This window comes from Apis mellifera, linkage group LG16 (genome assembly GCF_003254395.2).
Source record: "Apis mellifera strain DH4 linkage group LG16, Amel_HAv3.1, whole genome shotgun sequence".
Classification (NCBI taxonomy): Eukaryota; Metazoa; Arthropoda; class Insecta; order Hymenoptera; family Apidae; genus Apis; species Apis mellifera.
The window spans coordinates 1,719,908-1,740,767 of record NC_037653.1 but is presented as its reverse complement, the minus strand read 5'-3'; the positions used below and the strand labels follow the sequence as shown (position 1 = coordinate 1,740,767).

Genomic DNA, 20,860 nt, shown 5'->3' with positions numbered 1-20,860 from the left:
AGATTTAAAAAATTAACAATATAAATAAATTATTTAAATTAGAATGTACATTCACAATAGTTTTTCATCAAACAATATTTTTTATCCGCTCGCAAAATTATTTCCAATTTCTGAAACTGGATATCGGGATAAAAGTAATTCTATAGTTTAATTTTTACCAATTTTTTGAAAAAAATCGAGAAGAAAAATCTAAAAATTTTGCTCATAAATATTTTCAAATACATAAATTGAAAACACAACATTCTAAAATTCTGAATGAAAAAAAAATTTCTATAACCAATTTGTATTAATTTTGATCCGAATTCCGAAATCGGAAATTTCGAAATCTTGAAATTGCATATTTTTCGATGTATAAATCGAGAGCACGATGGAAACGGAAAATTAATCGTATCCACTTTATTTTTTTAAAAAAATCACGACATTCTAAATTCTGAGTGAAAAAAAATTTCTACAACCAATTTGTATCAGTTTCGATCCGAATTCCGAAATCAGAAATCTTGAAATCTTGAAATTGCATATTTTTCGATATATAAATCGAGAGCACGATGGAAATGAAAAATTAATCGGAAGCCGCGTATCTGTTTTATTTTTTGAAAAAAATCACGACATTCTAAAAAAAAAATTTTTACAATCAATTTGTATCAGTTTCGATCCGAATTCCGAAATCAGAAATTTTGAAATCTTGAAATTGCATATTTTTCGATGTATAAATCGAAAACACGATGGAAACGGAAAATTAATCGAAAGCCGCGTATCCGCTTTATTTTTTGAAAAAAATCACGACATTCTAAATTCTGAGTGAAAAAAAAATTTCTACAATCAATTTGTATCAATTTCAATCCGAATTCCGAAATCAGAAATCTTGAAATGTTGAAATTGCATATTTTTCGATATATAAATCGAGAGCACGATAGAAGCGGAAAATTAATCGCGTATCCGCTTTATTTTTTGAAAAAAATCACGACATTCTAAATTCTGAATGAAAAAAAAGTTTTTACAATTTGTATCAATTTCGATCCGAATTCCGAAATCAGAAATCTTGAAATCTTGAAATTGCATATTTTTCGATGTATAAATCGAGAGCAATGGAAGCGGAAAATTAATCGTATCCGCTTTATTTTTTGAAAAAAATCGAGAATAAAAATAAATTGAAAACACGACATTCTAAATTCTGAATGAAAAAAAAAATTTCTACAAATTTGTATTAATTTCGATCCGAATTCCGAAATCAGAAATTTTAAAATCTTGAAATTGCATATTTTTCGATGTATAAATCGAGAGCACGATGGAAGCGGAAAATTAATCGCGTATCCGCTTTATTTTTTGAAAAAAATCACGACATTCTAAATTCTGAATGAAAAAAAAAATTTCTCAAATTTGTATTAATTTCGATCCGAATTCCGAAATCAGAAATTTCGAAATCTTGAAATTGCATATTTTTCGATGTATAAATCGAGAGCACGATGGAAGCGGAAAATTAATCGCGTATCCGCTTTATTTTTTGAAAAAAATCACGACATTCTAAATTCTGAATGAAAAAAAAAATTTCTACAAATTTGTATTAATTTCGATCCGAATTCCGAAATCAGAAATTTCGAAATCTTGAAATTGCATATTTTTCGATGTATAAATCGAGAGCACGATGGAAGCGGAAAATTAATCGCGTATCCGCTTTAACCTCGCGATGGTATATCGAATATTCTAAAAACTGGTGTTATTTTTGTCGTAGGTTGCGCAGGACGCGATATTTACCCGGGAAGCTTGCGGTAAGTGCTCAAGAATTAACTTATTCCGTTTTACATTACTGCGTCCATTCATCAACGTTTCTCGTTGATGAGTGTATATATATATATATATATATATATGTATGCCGAGTATATCTCGAAACATCCATGCTTTTAGTCGCATCTTTCGAAATGGTGTATATCCGTACTTTTTAATGACACAGTTCGAGGAATTGAAATATAAATTGAATATTATTTCTTTTGTCTGTAATTTTGTTGCTTTATATTAATTTTTAAATTATTAATGATTTACAACTTATTTTTATCCCGTGGCATTATAGTGATATTTAAATTTAAATTATCAAAGGTTAAAATTGATATTCTTAATGGAGTAGTAAAATAATTTTAGTAAAGAATTATCTCTCTCTCTTAAGTAAGGGAAATAGAATGTGAAACGAGAAAGAAATGAGCCGAGAAATAATAGTCAAGATTATAGAAATTTTAATAAGCATTATTAAATTAACCACGACCTTCTCGTCTCATCCTTTTACTGAACTTGAAATATATCGTTAGAAATATCATTTTAAACAAGTTTCTTCTTCGTAAGTTTAATTTTCAAGTTATTCGTAAGAAATTATTATTTAAATCTTCCTATTAAATTCTAAAAGTAATGAAGAGAGAGCTAGTTCATAGATTAATCTTTCTTTCTTTTTTTTTTAATCTTAAAAAATCTCAAACACGAGATTGTAAACGATTTAAAAATCACAATATACACGTAATATAATACGTATGTACATATACCGTAAAAGCGAATCATTATCTTCTATATCCATCTTCTATATCCTGTCTCAACAAGATCTTTTAAATTCCCATTAAATACATATTTATACTCGCTCATTCCCGTTTACGATGTTTAACACAGAAACGAGTGTTACGTAAAGGTCGTGTAAGATAATTAATAACCGCAAGAACATAAACTCTAAATCTGTAAACTGTACGCCATAAATATCCTTAATTGATCGATTTACGAACGCAGCATGCGTCGAAAGTTGTTCGGTGTAAGGAGTGGAAGGAGTGGGGATGGGAAGAGGAGCGAGAAGGAAGGGGAACGCAGAAAAGAGGAAGGAAAAAAGATGGGCGAAACCCGGTCGATAATTCGTAGGTTTATATTCGTCTGCAGTTCGCTGCATCGGTCGTGAAAAATTTATTTGTCTAGCTCTCGTAACATTTTTACAGTTGGACAGGTTCTCTACCAAATAATTCGTCTCGCGCTTAAATAATATATCGCGATTCCAGACTCGCCTCTCTTAAGCAAGACTGTCTACGTACCCTATGACCTTGAGTCCATAAAATGACAATTTTATTACGGTCTCTTCCCGCCAGACGGCCGTCTAATACGCTTGTAGTTGCGATCGTGTTTTTTGACATAAAAATGCTTTACGACCACCGTGTTTCTCCGGAGATAGTTTTAAATTGATACGTTAATAATAAGAAGTTTAAAAACTTTAACGTTAAATTTATTTAATATACGTTTAAAATATATTGTTACAAGAGTGAATAAACGAGATAATGTATCATTTCGATGAAACGTTTTGTCATTTAATAGAACGGATATTATGAGTGAACGGTTAAATTGAGAAAAATATTTTCAAAAATGAAACAAATAACTATTTGAAAATCTTTTATTTTTTTAAATTTCTAATACAATCTAAATAGATCTAGTAAGTGTTTATTTTGATTCCTGATTGTTATTAATTAATTAATGAGGGAAAGAGAAGATAAAAGTTTCATTATCCTAGTGTTTTTTCCTTCAGTTTTATGAATATCTTAACGGTATATATGTATATGTTTAAAAGAAAGAAACGAATACTACGTTATAATAGGTACAGCGATAGAGTTAATTTTCATGAAGCGCGTGTAAATTTTTCGTTGATGGAAGATCAAACAGAGTGTCGTGTTCTCTAACCCACCTTTCAAAAAATGAAAGAAGGAGGGAAAAAAGAGGAAAACTATAACTTTGCTTGCCGACCAAACTCGGTCCTCCTTCCTTTTCATCGAGCAGAGACGCGATCTTCGTATCTCTTCGAGAGGTGTTTGCTGAGCAAAGATTATGATAAAGCTGAAGCAACTCGGTAATGTTGACGTTGCCTCGTTGCACTGGACCCAGCCGAGTTTGCCGTTCACGGATAACGAGTTAAACACGATAACGCTTTACTGTGACGCCGACGATGATAAGTAAATTAGAAAGAAGGCGGTGGTACATGGCAAAAAAAAAAAAAAGAAAATTCTTCGACAGTGACTCGGCACACCAAAATTAATTATTTTTTTCAAGTTTAATTATTCTATTAAATTCTTTGTCAATATCCAGGTATATAGATAAGGATCTAAATTACTGTCTTTTTAAACATTATTTTTATTGAAAATAAATTTGTCAATATCCAGGTATATTATATATTATATTTTATAGTATATTAGTATATTATATTTTAAAGATCTATTTGCATTGATCAGATTAAGTTAAGTTAGGTTAATTAATTAATTAAAGAAATTTTCGTAACGAACAAGATTAATGAATTTTTTTCACATTTAATTAATTTGTTGTAATCCTTAGATCAATAATTATCAGTTAATAGATTAATTAATAAAATTTTCAATCGATTGACACTGATTCGATATATTGTTGCAAAATTTTTTTAGTATATCAAAATAAGGATAACTAAGATTATTATCTCCTTGAACATTATTTTTAATGTTTTTATTAGAATAAACATTTTTTTTATTATCAGATATTTTTTTGTAACTATTTCAATATTGAAAATAAATTTATCAATATTCAGGTATATATTTAAGGATCTATTTGCATCGATCAAATTAAGTTAGGTTAGGTTAGGTTAATTAAAGAAATTTTCGTAACAATCGATATCAGATTCATAAATTTTTTTCACATTTAATTAATTTGTTGTAATCCTTAGTCCAATAATTTGTATTATAATAAAATTAATAAAATTTTCGATCGATTGACACTGTTAGATTAGGTTAGGGTAGGTTAATTAAAAAAATTTTCGTAACGATCGATTTAAATCAAGATTAAGGAATTTCTTTTACATTTAATTAATTTATTGTAATCCTTAGGCCAATAATTATCAGTTAATAGATTAACTAATAAAATTTTTAATTGATTGACATTGTTAGATTAGGTTAGATTAGGTTAATTAAAGAAATTTTCGTAAATATTATCAAGATTAATGAATTTTTTTCATATTTAATTAATTTGTTGTAATCCTTAGGCTAATAATTTGTATCGATATATTGTTCGATATATTGTCTTTTTAAACATTATTTTTAAAGTTTTTATTAGAATAAACATTTTTTCTATTAATTATTATATAGATATTTTCTTTTTTTTTTTTGTAAAACTATTTCAATATTGAAAATAAATTTGTCAATTCCAGTTATATATAGATAAGAATCTATTTTCATTGGTCAGATTAAGTTAGGTTAGGTTAAGTTAATTAAAGAAATTTTCGTAACGATCGATATCGATTCAAAATTAATGAATTTTTTTCACATTTAATTAATTTGTTGTAATTTTTAATCCAATAATTTGTATCAATTAATAGGTTAGCTAATAAAATTTTCGATCGATTGACACTTAGGTTAGGTTAAGTTAATTAAAGAAATTTTCGTAACAATCGATATCAGATTCATGAATTTTTTTCACATTTAATTAATTTGTTGTAATCCTTAGTCCAATAATTTGTATTAGTTAATAAAATTTTCAATCGATTGACACTGTTAGGTTAGGTTAGGTTAGGTAAAGTTAGGTTAATTAAAAAAATTTTCATAACCATCGATTCAGATCAAGATTAATGAATTTTTTCACATTTAATTAATTTGTTGTAATCCTTAGGCCAATAATTATCAATTAATAGATTAACTAATAAAATTTTTGATCGATTGATACTGATTCGATATCGTTGCAAAATTTTTTTAGTACATCAAAATAAGAATAACTAAAATTATTGTCTTTTTGAACATTATTTTTAAAATTTTTATTAGAATAAACATTTTTCCTATTAACAGATATTTTTTTTTTTTTTTTTTGTAAAATTTCAATATTGAAAATAAAAAGAGTTTACACTTTGAGTTTTGAAAGATAAAAAAAAACCTTATACTTTATTTATTGTTTGTTTATCATTAAAATAAGGTTAGTTTTTACCAAAAGATCATACATTGCATATACATTATCATGTAGATTAGATGTGATACATTCAATTAGGTGATATGTTTTATGATACTTTTTTAAAAAAAAAGTAATATATTTTCTAAGTAAATTACTCTACAATTTCCATCGTTTTGATTTTCTTTCCATACTTTTTATAATATTTTTTATTATTAGTTTAGTTTATAATATTCTTATTTAATATTTTAGTTCATAATATTCTTTAATTCCCGGATCAATGCACCATTGTCGAAATTCAATCAAGCAGCAGCCTATGGTGTAATTGTGACATAGTGATCATAGGAACGGCTAGATGCACTAGTCTGGAGCCTTAAGCGCTTCTACGTGACTTTTGTTCCAGATTGTGGCACGTTTCCTTGTATTCTGTTATTTCTCCCCTTATTAGGTCTTACTTAAAAGTTGTGCTTTATCTTCCTAACTAGATTGTTGCTGGTCTTGTGTTCTTCATTTTTTTTTCTAACGACACGTATAATGATCAATTTAATAATTAATGAAAAAATTGATGAAAATATATTCGATATACACATCTATGGTGTAAAATATATTCACACCATATTCAATATAAATCATATTCATTGGTGTATATATTCAAATATATACACATCTCGTTACTTCTCAAAATTTGACAACTTTTGGCAGCAAGGGGAGAATAGATTTATAACAACTTTAGGAAATTATTTGTAAAATAATTATTTTGATAATTGATAATTTTGATAATCTTAATAATTGCTCTTTTTACACATAATTTGTACATTAATATATATTCTTATATATAATTTATTTAATTCAATACTCGTATATTAATTTATAAATAATTATATATATATATAAATGTTTAATAAAATTTAATAAAATCAATATTTTTAAAGATTTTTTAAGATTTTTAAAAAATTTAAAAATTTAACTTAAATTTTTATACTAATCTCAATAATTATATGTACAAAGTTATTAATAATAATACATGTTAATTAAATTACTTTTATTTAAATTTTGAGATAAAATAACAAACTAAAAATTTTAAATAAATAAATAAAAACAAACTAAAAAATATTAAAAACAACAAAATTTTTTAATAAAATAAAAAACAAACAAACAAACTAAAAAATATTAAAAACAAAATTTTAAAATAAAAAAATAAATAAACAAACTAAAAAATATTAAAAACAATTTTAAAATAAAAAATAAACAAACTAAAAATTACTAAAAAGAAAATTTATTTGTTTATAAAATAATTGATAAAATATATTTTTTCACACAATAATTATATTATTATAATAATCTATCAATGAAATTAATAATTCTTTACTTCGATCAGTTTTTTATAATCAAAAATAAACAATAAAATATAATTTATCGATTCGTTATTTTATTAAAAATTTCATTTTCTTTTAAAAAAAAAAATCAATATCTTTATATCGCACTATACATAATTCTTTTTAATTCGTGCAATAATTCGGTGTCAAAAATGAATTTGAAAGATGAAATCTGGATGGAGAAAGAAAAAAAAACGAAAGAAGCAATATTCTGAATAAGAATCGAAAGGAAAGATGACCGTTTCGAAACGTGGCTTCAAAAGCTGTAGTGTGTATCATTTTCTCATTAATCAGAGCGTTAACCGATTGTACGCGTCGAGAAGGTCTAAGGAAGTATGCTAATAGCAAGGATAAACGCGATATAGTCGAAAATAATATTTTCACTGAACGCCATCTGGATTCTGGTACTATACGTACAAGTATACGTACAGTATGTCTGAAAAATAACGTAATTCGTACTCTTATGCTTTCTTAGGAGACGCCATCTTACTTGTGTAAATTTTATAGGTTATGTACACTCGCTCGTATATTACGAATTTTTCACAGGCAAGAAAGCAATAAGCCGCACGAGCGACAACGATGAGAAATAAAGATAAAGTAAATTCCATAAATTGAGGAACACGTTAGAGGATCGTCAATTCGATGATTTTTCGAACGCACAGGTGATACGAAGCGAAGAAATTAATCGTTTCGCTACAAAAGGCGAAAAGGTACTTGGAAAAGAAGCGCAATTACCATGGCGCTGCGTCTTTAATTAGAAACTATGCTAACAATAACATCGTGACTCGACTAAATCGTTGAAGTTAAGAAAATTTGCACGTAGGCGAATCGCTCGTGCCTCTCTTTTAGATTTTAATCCCTTGTTTGTTAGTCGTATACCAACCGTAAACAATCGGGAGGAACGAGTGCTGTTTCCATTCGTTCCCGCCATTGATCTGGGCGAAAGTGGACGAAATTTCCCTCGAGACACTTGCTCTGATGGAAGAATAGGCGAATTGTTGTTATACCGAGTTGAAGATGTTAACTAAATTCGAATCGAGATATCAAGATTTCGAATTACAATGGAGCGTGTGAATCAAAGTTTGAACCTCGTGTAATTTTTAATATTTATGCGCATTTAACTTTTGCTCTCGAAAGAATTTTAACATTTTTTTCTTATTACGAATATCTTAATTAAAAACTTGATAAAAATTGTACAATTTAATTTGTTCAGCACTATGACAAAACTATTATTAATTTTTTTACGTGATAAAGATTTGTTATTACTAAAATATTTATATTTTACAATTTATCATTAATTATAATTTTTTTTATTTTTGCAAATTTTTTACATAATTCGTTGAATTTGAATGTATTTCGTAATTTTTTTTCTTGGCAATTAATGTATTTGAACAAGATTGAATTACGGCGACCAATAATCTCGTTGCGTGATGCAATCTCTGTAACGGTGCTTCGTGTACTCATCGTTATTTGCTGGTTGACTGGGAATCCAAATGGTTTTCCGTCCGGTTACTGGTCATCCGCCAATCAAGTATAAGTTTATTGGATTGGTATCTTAACTCGCCAATAGAATTAATTCTAACGATTGTTCTCGATTGATTCGGTAAAAATGTTAAATTCCAATATAAAATAACCAAATTCTCGAAAATAATATTGATTAAAGTAATAAATGCAATATATTTTTATTTATTCAAAAGCAAGATTAATATAAATTTTAAATGTCAAAATTTATAAACACTCGTGTGATCGCTTTATAAAAAAAAAACATTTCGTTTCTTTTTTCGTATGTTGGTATTATTCGGTCGGTAACTTTCTCTCGAATCCGTTTCGACGAGTGGCCGAATGATAAAAGAGAAAGAGTTTTGTATCTAGGATTATATTCAATTGACGATACTACGCCGTTCAATTCTTTTCATCTTTGTGGTTATTTTAATCGTGAAGAGTCGAGACGAGTCGGTGCAGCAACGACGATAAGTTTGCTCACAAGTCACGTTCTTCGTCTCGCCGTCCCATCTCTGACAATGCGGCTCTGGTAGGCGATACAGCCAATCATCCCAACCAAGTAGCAACGCGTGACGTGCTTCGCTAGTTAACCGACTGTTGCTGCTCCATACGCTACTGCGCATCTTACAGGACCTTGGCAGTGAGCAGAAGAAAAACATGGCCGCATAGGGAATGTAGTCCGAACGTAAAAAACATTGTGCAAAGTTAATTTGTGGAATATGAAATTAGAAGGAAAAGAAAGTATATCCATCTTTCGATGTTAAATCGACAGTGCATTTTATAAAAAAATTGTAGTAATTAATAGTGATACGGTTGTCATTTGTACATCGTTTGGAGAAAGTGTGTATATTTATTTCTGTATCGTTTATAATCGCTGCCATCTTACATCTTTTAAGCGATTTGATAAATGACGGTATATGAGTATTAATTATCTTTAATTAAAATCTACTAATTGAAATTAATTTTTAATTTCTATATTTATTTGTTGGTAAATATTTTCAAGTAGTTTTCTAGTTTACATTTATATTTCTATATTTATTTGTTGGTAAATATTTTCAACAGTTGTTTTCTAATCTACATTTAGGATTATATTTTTTATTTAATTTTGAAAGATGATTAGATTTAGAATATTAATTCTATTATTTATATATATGTTTTATCGCATTTATATTTCTTTAAAATTTTAATTTCAATTTTTTGTTTTTTTTGACCAAAATTCGATTTTTCTTTTAATCCTCGGTTTCAATTCCTCGAAACAGAGGATACGACTTCAACTCTGACTAACCATGCAACCACACGTATGCGTTTACGTCTCGTTTTTCCAAACCTCGATCACGAGCCATCGCGACCGCCACTCTCCTGGAATTCTTTGTTCCGCGTTCACAACCTTCCGCACACTTCTCCTCCTCCTCCTCTCGCTACGGGTCAACGAACCGGCCGAGCGAAACCGTTTGCTTTGAGATAATGGCATCGATCATCCTCGATATGGATAATAGTAGAACGTCTGATTAACGATACCTTTGCTCCTGTATTATTATCGATGTGGGTAATACAAGGGGGCGAAAAAGTAAAGTAAAAAACTGTTTATTCGAGATATCAGTGTCTGGTATAATAATGATTTAAGCCTTTTTGTAATCCAACTTTTAAATCGTTATCTAAAAATTAGTGTTATATTATGATATATATAAAAAAAAAATTCATAACTTTTGAAATATTATATTCATCATAAGCATGAATTTTTAAGATATTCATTATTAAGTTGATGAGGAAATAATCCAGAAGTTAATTATTAATCAATTTTCAACAAATTGCAGTAATAAAATTATTAAAAAATTTTTTTTCAATATGGAATTAAAAAACAATACTTTATTTTTAATTTATTTTATAATATAATATCTGTAAAAATATCTGTATAATATAATATCTGTATTTACAATTTGCAAAAAATTGTATATTTGATTAAAAAAAATAAGTATTATACCGATGCAACATAACCTAAAAAAATTAATCATATGCACAATATTAATCGTAATTTATTTTCAAAGTACATTCCCGACTTGGTTCACTTTTCGAAGTACAAATTACGAGATTTCGAAAGAAACGATGGAATAAACGCACGGGTGTTGTACAAACTAGAGCAAACTAGAGTAGATCAAAGGCGCCGGTTAACCGAGTAATAGTTAACCTCTCGACTGGCAATCGGTCTCCCCTATAGAACCTTGACAGTGACAATCACCCATGCGAACAACTCACCCAAGCTATGTCTTTATAACACGATGATTTCTTTATATTTATTATTTTGTTACATGTAATCTTTGTTATATGATGCATTCAACTATATATTAATATTCTTAATCTTTTAAATTTTGAAATATATGTGAAAACTATAATTTTTATCATTTTTGTGTGATATCTTTATTAAGGAAAACAAATTGGATTTGTTTCTAAATCCTCAAAATGCATATATTGTGTACATTTCAATATGAAAAATAAAGAAAGATTAAATGTTAAGAGGATAGTCAATATATAGTGAGATGTTGCATTTTGGTTTAATGTGAATTTCAACTTAGTCCACCTTTTGTTAAAATGTATATATTGTTCTGTGCTCTCGAAGCTTATACTGTTCTTCTACACACATCTGGAGGATTATGTTATTTCTACCATTCTTGGAATAGGAGGGGGGGATCCATTAAACGCAGTGAAGCGAATAATTTCGCACGGCCAATAGCCAGCACGAATTTCTTTAAATGCTCGACGTTTCTTTTCTTCTTCGTCTTCGCTGATTATTATTTTCCATTCCATCCGTTAGCAAAGAACAGTAAAACTAGAATTTTTAACATTTTAAGCGACTATTAAATACTATATAATTTGCAACTAATTTCGAATTAAGTCAGAATTATTTAAACTATTTTATTGATTTATAATATTCCTTTTTATATTTTTAACAAAATGTGTCAAATCCTTTACGTTTAAAGGAACGTTTTTAAAATTTATCGTTAAAAGTATAAAAAAAATTATTTACGAAACGAAGAATGGACACAGAAGCTCGTAAAGCGATTAGCCGAGTCAAAGCAGCGGTTTTGACGAAAGAACGTAGAGAGGGCGATAGAGGTTAGACGTGCACAATCGCGTGCGAGCAACCGCACGTATATCAGTTGAACGCGACAAAGCGTGAGAGAAAGGTATAACGACTTAGCACGATGAACGAAGAAATTCTTCGTATCTTTTGTTCGTGCAACTTTTCCGCGAATTTCGTTCTCTCTTTTTTGTTTTGACTGGAAAAACGTGAGGTCGTGTCTCGACGAAAATAAAAATGTCTCGAAAGTTTTAGTCATCGAGAATTTTTCTCACTGCCTACACTCGACAAAAAGAACGTTCGATTTCAAACTGTTGCTTCTTGGCTGGAATCGATGCCATTTTCCTCCCATTATCGCCAAATGTATATTGTAGTATTTCTTTCACTGCAAGTGGTATTGGTTTAAAATAAATCAATGCGAATTATATGTACTATGTACAATATATAGGAATAGGAAATTTTTAATACAAAAAAATTGCTTTGGTCCTCGAGTATTCATTTGTTTTTCTCTGATAAAACGTGAATGAGAACAAATGACGAATAATGGAAGAATTTAAGTACATTACATTTATATTAACAGATTTTAAAACGATATTCTTAAGTACAAAGTTACAAACTTTTTCGTGAATATGGAAATTTGGCGTTAAATTACGATAATTATTTAATTTCTTCAATTTCTATTTTACTATATTATCGTCATAGTCAACAGAAAATGTAAGGTTATGTGACCGCTTATATACGAGTAAATATCGCATTGCACGGATATGCGGATAATCGATACGAAGGATTATCTAATTAATTATACGACAGATTAACGGGTTAACAAATTAATTCAACGCGCGACAATTTATTTTGCATTGTCCCATAATTGGTGGACTGAAGTGAAAGAGAAAGCTTTCCGTGAATCGCGGCTCGGCGAAAAGGGAACGCGTATTATCATCGGATCCTTATTTGCCACCTTATTTACCGATAGATTAATTCCCTAGACACTAGGGAACATCTAAATATCATCCGCTCGGTTCGATAAATAAAACGTTATATCGTAATATCTATTCTATTCAATTATAGAAAAATGTTATTTTCTATAATTGTTCATATTGTTAATTCACATTGTGCGACGATGACTTTGGAAAGTTGTCTTAATTTTACACCGAATGCATTGAAAATAAGGTTATTAATGGTTATTAATTTTAACGGAGTTAAGTTAGGTTTAGAAAATCGAATAAGTTGTGAATTTAAACTTTTAAAAAATATTAATTCACCGAAAATAAATATATATATATTTTAAATATATCATATAATGCAATCTTGTATTATTTCACGCATCCTTTTTTTACAGAACATACTTATCGACAGAGGTTAAAAGATCTAATCTAATCGTTCGCAAATTTCTTTATATTTTTTTTATCTTTATTTGTTCTTTGTACAAGCATATTCAAAAAAACGTTATTGTTTATTGATATATCGATTATGATTTTCTTACATGTATATAAAATTCTTTATATTATTCATTTCAAAGAATAAAAAGATATAAATAAATTCACAAACGATTACTTGTGCAATAAATATATATAATATTAATAAACTCATCATGAATCACATCTAAATTTAATAATATTTATAATAAATTTTATTAATATTTATAATATATTTTTAATAAATTTTTTAATAAAATTTACAGTCGGATGTCGATGACAAAAATTCGATCGACGAGCATAGCATTGTAAATTATCGCGACGGATTTGCGGTTCGTGAAATTACCGGTTCAAGGACAGATGGAGGACACTCGTTGTTTACGCGACACACGGCAAGCCAGAGGTGCGCTTCTCTCGTGAATTGCGCTAAAATAGCGTGACCGATCATTTCGTAACGATCTCGTTGTTACCGTTAGTCAATCTCTCTTTCTTCGTAACTGTCGCGAAAAGAAAAGAAAAAAAAGAAACTGCATTGGAACAATTCGTCGTCGCGAATTAAAAATCATGCTGAATCGAGAAATTGTTTCTCGAAATAAAATTAACGATATAGAAATATGGAACATTTATACAAATAAAGAGAAATGATTTAAAATACCTTTCTTCATTTTATACTGGTAGAAATTTAATAGTGGAAAAAAAAAAAGTTAAATAATTTCACGTTTGTTATTTTTGACCAACGACAGAATTTCTTTCTCTCGGTCGAGTTAATAAAACAAAAAAGTAATAATAATTATCCGTATATTTATCCGTCTCGTAAAAGAATTTCTTTCAATTTGATTGGTAAATTTGCGACGTCAAGCCATTCATTTTTTGATTTATTAACGAAATTTCTCTTTGAATTATACGAGTTGTGTTGTGTATATAATTTTATGCATGCAGCATGTTACTTTTTTCTCTCTCTCTCTCTATTTACAAAATAAAAATATTTAACGAAAAGTTCAACAGCCCCTTAGGCGATCTCCAATCGAAGAGATTTAACACGGTAATCGTGGCGACAAAATCGTTGGTTTGCATCACACTATTCTATTCCGTATCGTCGTACGTGTCAGGTTGGATTAAAAACCTGTCCCTTATCAGATACGAAGAACGAAAGATACGTTTTATCATCGATGTATTAATGGCAAGATAAGAGCCTCATCCGTGACGCACTGTGGAACGTAAATATCCCGTAAATCATTGCTAGACAATGTACATTGTGTGCAACTTATTAGTCAAAAAGTTTGAAATTTCATTGGTATAATTCAAGAAAGTTAGGTTAGAATTTCAGGAGAAAGCATAAAATATTCGTAACTCGACGTAATTTATTATTTTTTTCATAAAATAAATTAAATTACGTTATTTTATTAAATAAATAATCTGAAGAAATTGATCATTTTCGATTTAGAAATGTTAGAATTTATTTTATTATTTCAGTAGATTCGATAATTGAAAATTTTTGGCCAATAGTGTACATCGTATAATATTTCTCTTTCCATTGCATCAAACTTCGAGACACATAGACTTCCTGTCGGGCGAATCGTTTCCTGATTCGATACGAAACTCGTAATTATATCGGCGAAAAGTTGTTAAGTTCCGTTTCGTCCGGATTCTTTGTTGGCGGCGCAGTTAAATCGATTTCCGATCCGATTTATCAGTTTTTCGTATTTTTCCCGATGCTTTGCGAAGTCTTTTTTGGGCCAACAAAACCATACCGAAAGATACCGCGATCGAACGACGACGACGAACGTACAAGGGTTGACCCATTTACCACAAACGTGTTTTATTCCGTCGAAATTCTTCTTGGAAATGAGAGATCTGGATTCCGTCCTCTTTAGAAACGAGAATCTAGATTGCAAAGAACGAAACAACCCATTCCAACCGAGCAGTTCAAAGAAACACGACACATTTTCGATAAGATTGGAACTGAAAACCGATGCACAATTGCGAAACGTGTCAATTACTCATAATCGTAGGTTAGGTTACTTTTCCTAACGAACGTATGGTAGGCTCGTTGAATTACGGCCCGTATCACGTGACAATAGCGCTCGCATAGGCGAAACGAACTGTCATCCGTACGTGTTTACCTACCGTTGGCAATGATGCATCGATGCTTTTACCATACACGTTTGCAATCTATATTCTGAAACTGTAAACATCGCTTGATTAATACGTCTTTCTGAATTTATTGTAGAATAATATTTTTTAATAAAAGTTGGAAAATTGAAAACCAGATTGAAATAGTAAAATTAAATTTTTATTTCGATATAACTTGACCACAATGTTTGTATTTTATCTTTCGTTTCGGTGAAAAGAAAGACTTGAGAATTAAAATAAAAATTTTTGGTGAATTTTATTGAAAAATTGAAAGAAATGAAGATGGATCATTTTAATTTTTATTACTTTAATTAGATATGATACGTGTATAATGTTTCTATGATAAATGTGAAACTGAGGTTTATGATAAATGTGAGAATTTTATCTCTACTATTAAGACGAGTCTCCGGGGGAATCAGTCAAGCGATTAATGCGATGTGCTACTCTAATTGACGAGATAAGCTTTTTCACGAACAGTATGCAATGGAATTTTATTATTATTGGTTTTTCGTTAGTGAAAATATTATTTTCATATTTGATTGATATTATAATTTTCTAAAATTATTTTTAATATTCTCATTATATTCATTATCAAATTTTTAATATTATATTGGCTGCTAGAAAATAATGTAAATTTATGTGTTTAGAATATAAATCATAAAAAAATTGTATATATATTTAGGAAACATTAAATTTATTTCAATTTAATAACTTTTTTCATATCGATATTTTTAAAATATTATTAAAAAATTTAGATTAAACTTTGTATATTTAAAAAAAAATATTAGAATTAAAATTTCTCGAGAATCTATTGATTTCGAATAAATTACAAAAATATTGATATTGCAAAACTTTAATGTGCTTCGACGTATTATCGATAAATTATGGATGACAATTTAATGCCGACATTTCGATGTTTATCATATTTTACCGACCCTACTCACACCACCTTTCCTGCCTCTAGGTCATTGCGATTCTCACGCTCTCTTTACGACATTTAACTGTACGTGGCGCTGACAGGAGAACGCGATAGCGTTCATTCGTTTTCCACCATTGCGTCAAACCGCGGCGCGATAATAAATCGTGTGCTCGATCGAGATTTACGCTTACGTTTCCATCTCTCTATCTGCCCTTTGTCCATTCAAACTGAAAAATATCGAACCGAAGATTAATGCGACAGCATTCGTGATTAACTTTTCTAAATTTAATATTGCATATACGCAACGTAATACAAGAAGATGATACATATTCATTATTTTCAATTAATGTAATGTATATATTCAGCTGTAATCTGAATTAAATTATTTCCATAGATGTACATTATATTTAAATCGATACAATTATCGTTTAATTAGTATAATTTTTAAATTTCTAAATTTATAATGATGTTTTTATATTTTGTAAATCAATAAAAAAATTAATGTTTAAAAAATATTGATTCGTATTTGGCGCGCAAATAAATCGAGAATTCTCTATGTGAATGAATTGGGTTAGATCTTTCTCATGGGATGACATTATCCGTGTCGAATAATTCACAGTATCAGGAAGAACGAATCTTCTTTACAATAGAATTCCATTTATATTGGAACAAAATTTTCGAATGAATTTTAAATAAGTTCCTATTATCTGAACTGACTATTCTCTATTTATAAAAAGAATATGAACGAAAAAATATTTTAATAGAAACTTGCATTTAAGTACGAGTGGAGTTTTGAAGTATCGAAATCCGATCCCGTCCGAATTTTTCCGACTTCTCCCGAAGTTCAAAAATTCTCAAGATTGCATACTCTTGCTATTTATTCATTATTTGAGGTTATTTCGCGAATGTATGTTTAGAAATCTTTATGTTTTATTTCCAACGATTTTAATTTTCAGCAAAGAATAAAAGAATTTCGTGAATCAAACTGAGTTTATAACAAATAAATATCGCGGCGTGCGATGCCGACATGCATCTGTTATCCAACCGCTATGTATTATTTTCTCCTTCTCTCGTACACGCCATCTATCTTACGTAAACGTAACTCGCGCGCTTGCCGCGTTAGTTCTTCTATTTTTAGCCGAGGTTATGTCACGTTTACCCTACGCGTAACGCGTACTTTCTTTTTCGATAAAACTCATTCAAAGTCTGCCCGCGTTTCGGCTATTTTTGAAACAGCGGAATCTCCAACAGCATTATCCACGACGAGAACCTTTTCAAGGAATTCTCTTTGAATGCGCGCGAAAAGGATTCTGGAAATAGGCGAGTTGAACTTTGGACGAGTTTATCTAAAACGTTTCGAGTAACGAAACATCTTTTCCTCTTCCAGACTGTTCCTTGGGAAAAAGTCATCTGTGACCTTAAAACGTGGTATTCGTAATGCATATCCAATGTACCCTCAAGTTATATGTTTAATCAAGTGGTTAAAAATCTAAAGAAACTATTTTATATATACTTATTATACGTTTGAAGTGAATAGTGAATACGTAACATATTATATATAAATATAATAACAGTAAATGAAAATTAAGAAAAATTTAATTGAGAAAATATACTTTTAAGTAATTTTGTGACTTTGAACGCGATAAATTAGCAGTGCGGAAGAATATATCTCGATCCCTTTTTCTACGTACACACACGTTACATCGAAATTGATGCGCGCGCAGCGCTGGTTAACTACCATTTGACGTTTGAATATCAGAGCTCATCGCATTGCGTTATGTGCTTGCACGCGAATAAATTTAAACGTCGGTATAATAGAAACTAGAACATCATTACATTCGATTGTTCGCAATGCTTTCGTCGAAAATTTACTTATTTATTTCTCTATCTACTTTATCAAAGATTTTATAAAGTTAACTTATGTTAAGGTTGTTAATGCATTTCATTTTTAAATTTTCTCAATTAATGAATAGAGATAATTAAAGACAATACAAATTTAAGAAATTAATCTACTTTACGAAAGATGTAAATTATTGGTAATATTCTATTATTATATATAAATATTTTACTATTGTTTATAATCGTATAGGAATAAGGAATAAAAAAGAATACATTTTTATTAATTCTAAGATAACTTATAATGTCAGTATTTAATTTAAAAAGAATAATTAATTAAAAAAGAATAAAATATATTTGTATTTTTTTTTTTTCAATTAATATACACGATTTCATCATATTTTTTAATTACACGAAAAAGAATTTCATTCAATTTATTTAATATTCTTCTCATCTTCTTTCGGTTAAAATTAAAAATATTATAAAATTTATTAAAAAAATATGAATTATTCATTATATATAATCAAAATAAATTTTTTAAAAATTCTGGAAATATCTTTTTACGTTTATTTTTGAATAATGATTAAAATAATAATTATATGTAAAAATTCTATTCGATTGAATTAAAAGATTTTCAAATAAATTAACACGCAGATATTTCATTTAAATTAAAATAAAAAATTTCATCGTTGGAATATATCAAACGTCGTAGCAGACTTTGATCACAAGAATCGAAAAATTTTGTCGCGGTTGCCCCCCCGACTACTTGTAAAGCTAATGGAAATGTGCCAAAACCCGTGCTAATGCGAGACCGATTCGTGAACTAGGCCGACAGACATTATCTTTAGTAATTAAAATCCCTGCAATCCAGCTCCAACCAGTTGTTCGTTACATCAGAAAGAAACTTTACTCGTTCATTTTTCGTAAATTAAAAATGGAAACAAAGTTGAACAAATTCATCTTTTATACCATAATATTTTCCATAATTAAAAAAAGAAATTAATCATTATTTCTATTATTATTCAAAATTCATTCAAATAGGCATAGTGATCAAATCGAAATAATATTGATGATATTCACACTATATTCAATATTAAAATATTTAATTACAAGTCATCATATAAATGTTATAAATATAATTTATATTAATATTTTGAAATAATAATATTATGCATATTTCAGTATTAAAGTATTTTTAATAATGCATTTTTGTTAGGATCTAAATCTCTTTTTTATCAAAAATCTAGTGAATAGTCTTAAAATGTATATTAATATAAAATTTATGATTTAAAGAATAATAAATTTTTTTATTATCCATTTTTGCCATTAAATAAATATTGGCAAAAAATTTACATTACATTCATCTTTTTATACATATAATATTTTATATATCTGTTATTCTTTTTACACATGTATGTAACAAATTTAATCATTACTTTAATGACTCAATATGAATCAATTTCGTAATTTTTATATGAATATTATTGACTCGAACTTAATTTTGGAAATAAAAGACTGATTAATTATATTATTATATTATATAGATTTGTTATTCTATTCAGAATTGTGATTATAATCTTTTTTCTGTTAATATTTTTCATAATATTATAAGACGTAGAGCCTTATAATATTATTGACTTCCCTTATGCTTTATAATGTAATGTTTAACGGAATGCTGTGGTGGACGTTATGTTATTTTCATTGTTTTGATTCGCTTGACCTCGGCTTAGGCTCGACTTTGTTGACCAATGAGATGAGAGGCGAGATGACAACAAACCATAAAATGGTAAGTCAACCAGCTATACGTTATTCGGAAAAGAACAGAAAATAACATGTTCTTTCACTTTGTCGTTAAACGATCGCAGATAAAGTTTTACGACTTTTCGTCTTCATGGATTCTTTAATAAATAAAGAAGAAGGGATTGTTAATTTTGAATTAAAATTGTATTTAGGATTATTTTTCTGTATCGATATTTCTTATTTTGAATGTAATATTAAATTAATATTATAAAAATTATTAAATGCAATATTAAATAGCTTGTGACTATATATGAACAAATGAATTTTTGAAAATTGGTTGATTTCAGCTCATTTCAATAAAAACACTATTTTGTAATATAATAGTAAACAGAAAAAATTATATTTTTCTTTTTCCTTTTAATAATTCGATAATTAAATAATATCAAAATATAATAATTAATTATTTCTTTTTATTTTATTTATTTTTAAATCTTTATGAATCATAGATAATGTCGATAATGATTGCTTTAAATTTTAGAAATATCTAATAGTCAGATACTGAACATTACTTTGTTTCATTGTATTTATATATTTTTTTTTGAGATATCTCTGGAGATATCGATATCTATTTGATACTTTATGCATCTATAATGATATCTATTTAATCTCTTTAGAAATTACAAATAACTTATCTTTACATGAATCTTAAACTTAAAATTAGTTACATTTTATTTACAATCAAGTTGAAGAGATATTGAGATATTATTGATAATTCATATGTTCTTAAAAATCAGAAAAGATATTATTTTAAATAAAATATTCAACTTTATTAACAATATGATGTATATTATCTAATAATAAATGAATTTATTAAAATTAATAGAATTTTATTGACCGGTATCATTTTTAACAATAAACTATAGGAATGGAAGTCGATATAAATTTGCTCTTCCTTATA

General features: G+C 28.2%; 1 protein-coding gene across 9 annotated transcripts in view; it reads left to right on the top strand.

Annotated features, from left to right (window-relative positions):
* The window catches only part of LOC100576709 (mitogen-activated protein kinase-binding protein 1), a 129,218-nt gene that overhangs the window by 25,707 nt on the left and 82,651 nt on the right, over positions 1–20,860 (top strand). For 8 of the 9 annotated variants that reach the window (XM_026445872.1, XM_026445871.1, XM_016917071.2 and 5 more), the window contains exon 2: positions 1,730–1,766. The exons of the other annotated variant lie outside the window; for it this stretch is intronic. The gene's annotated coding sequence lies outside the window, so the exon portion shown is untranslated. The remainder of the gene's footprint in view (positions 1–1,729; positions 1,767–20,860) is intronic. 9 annotated transcript variants of the gene reach the window in all.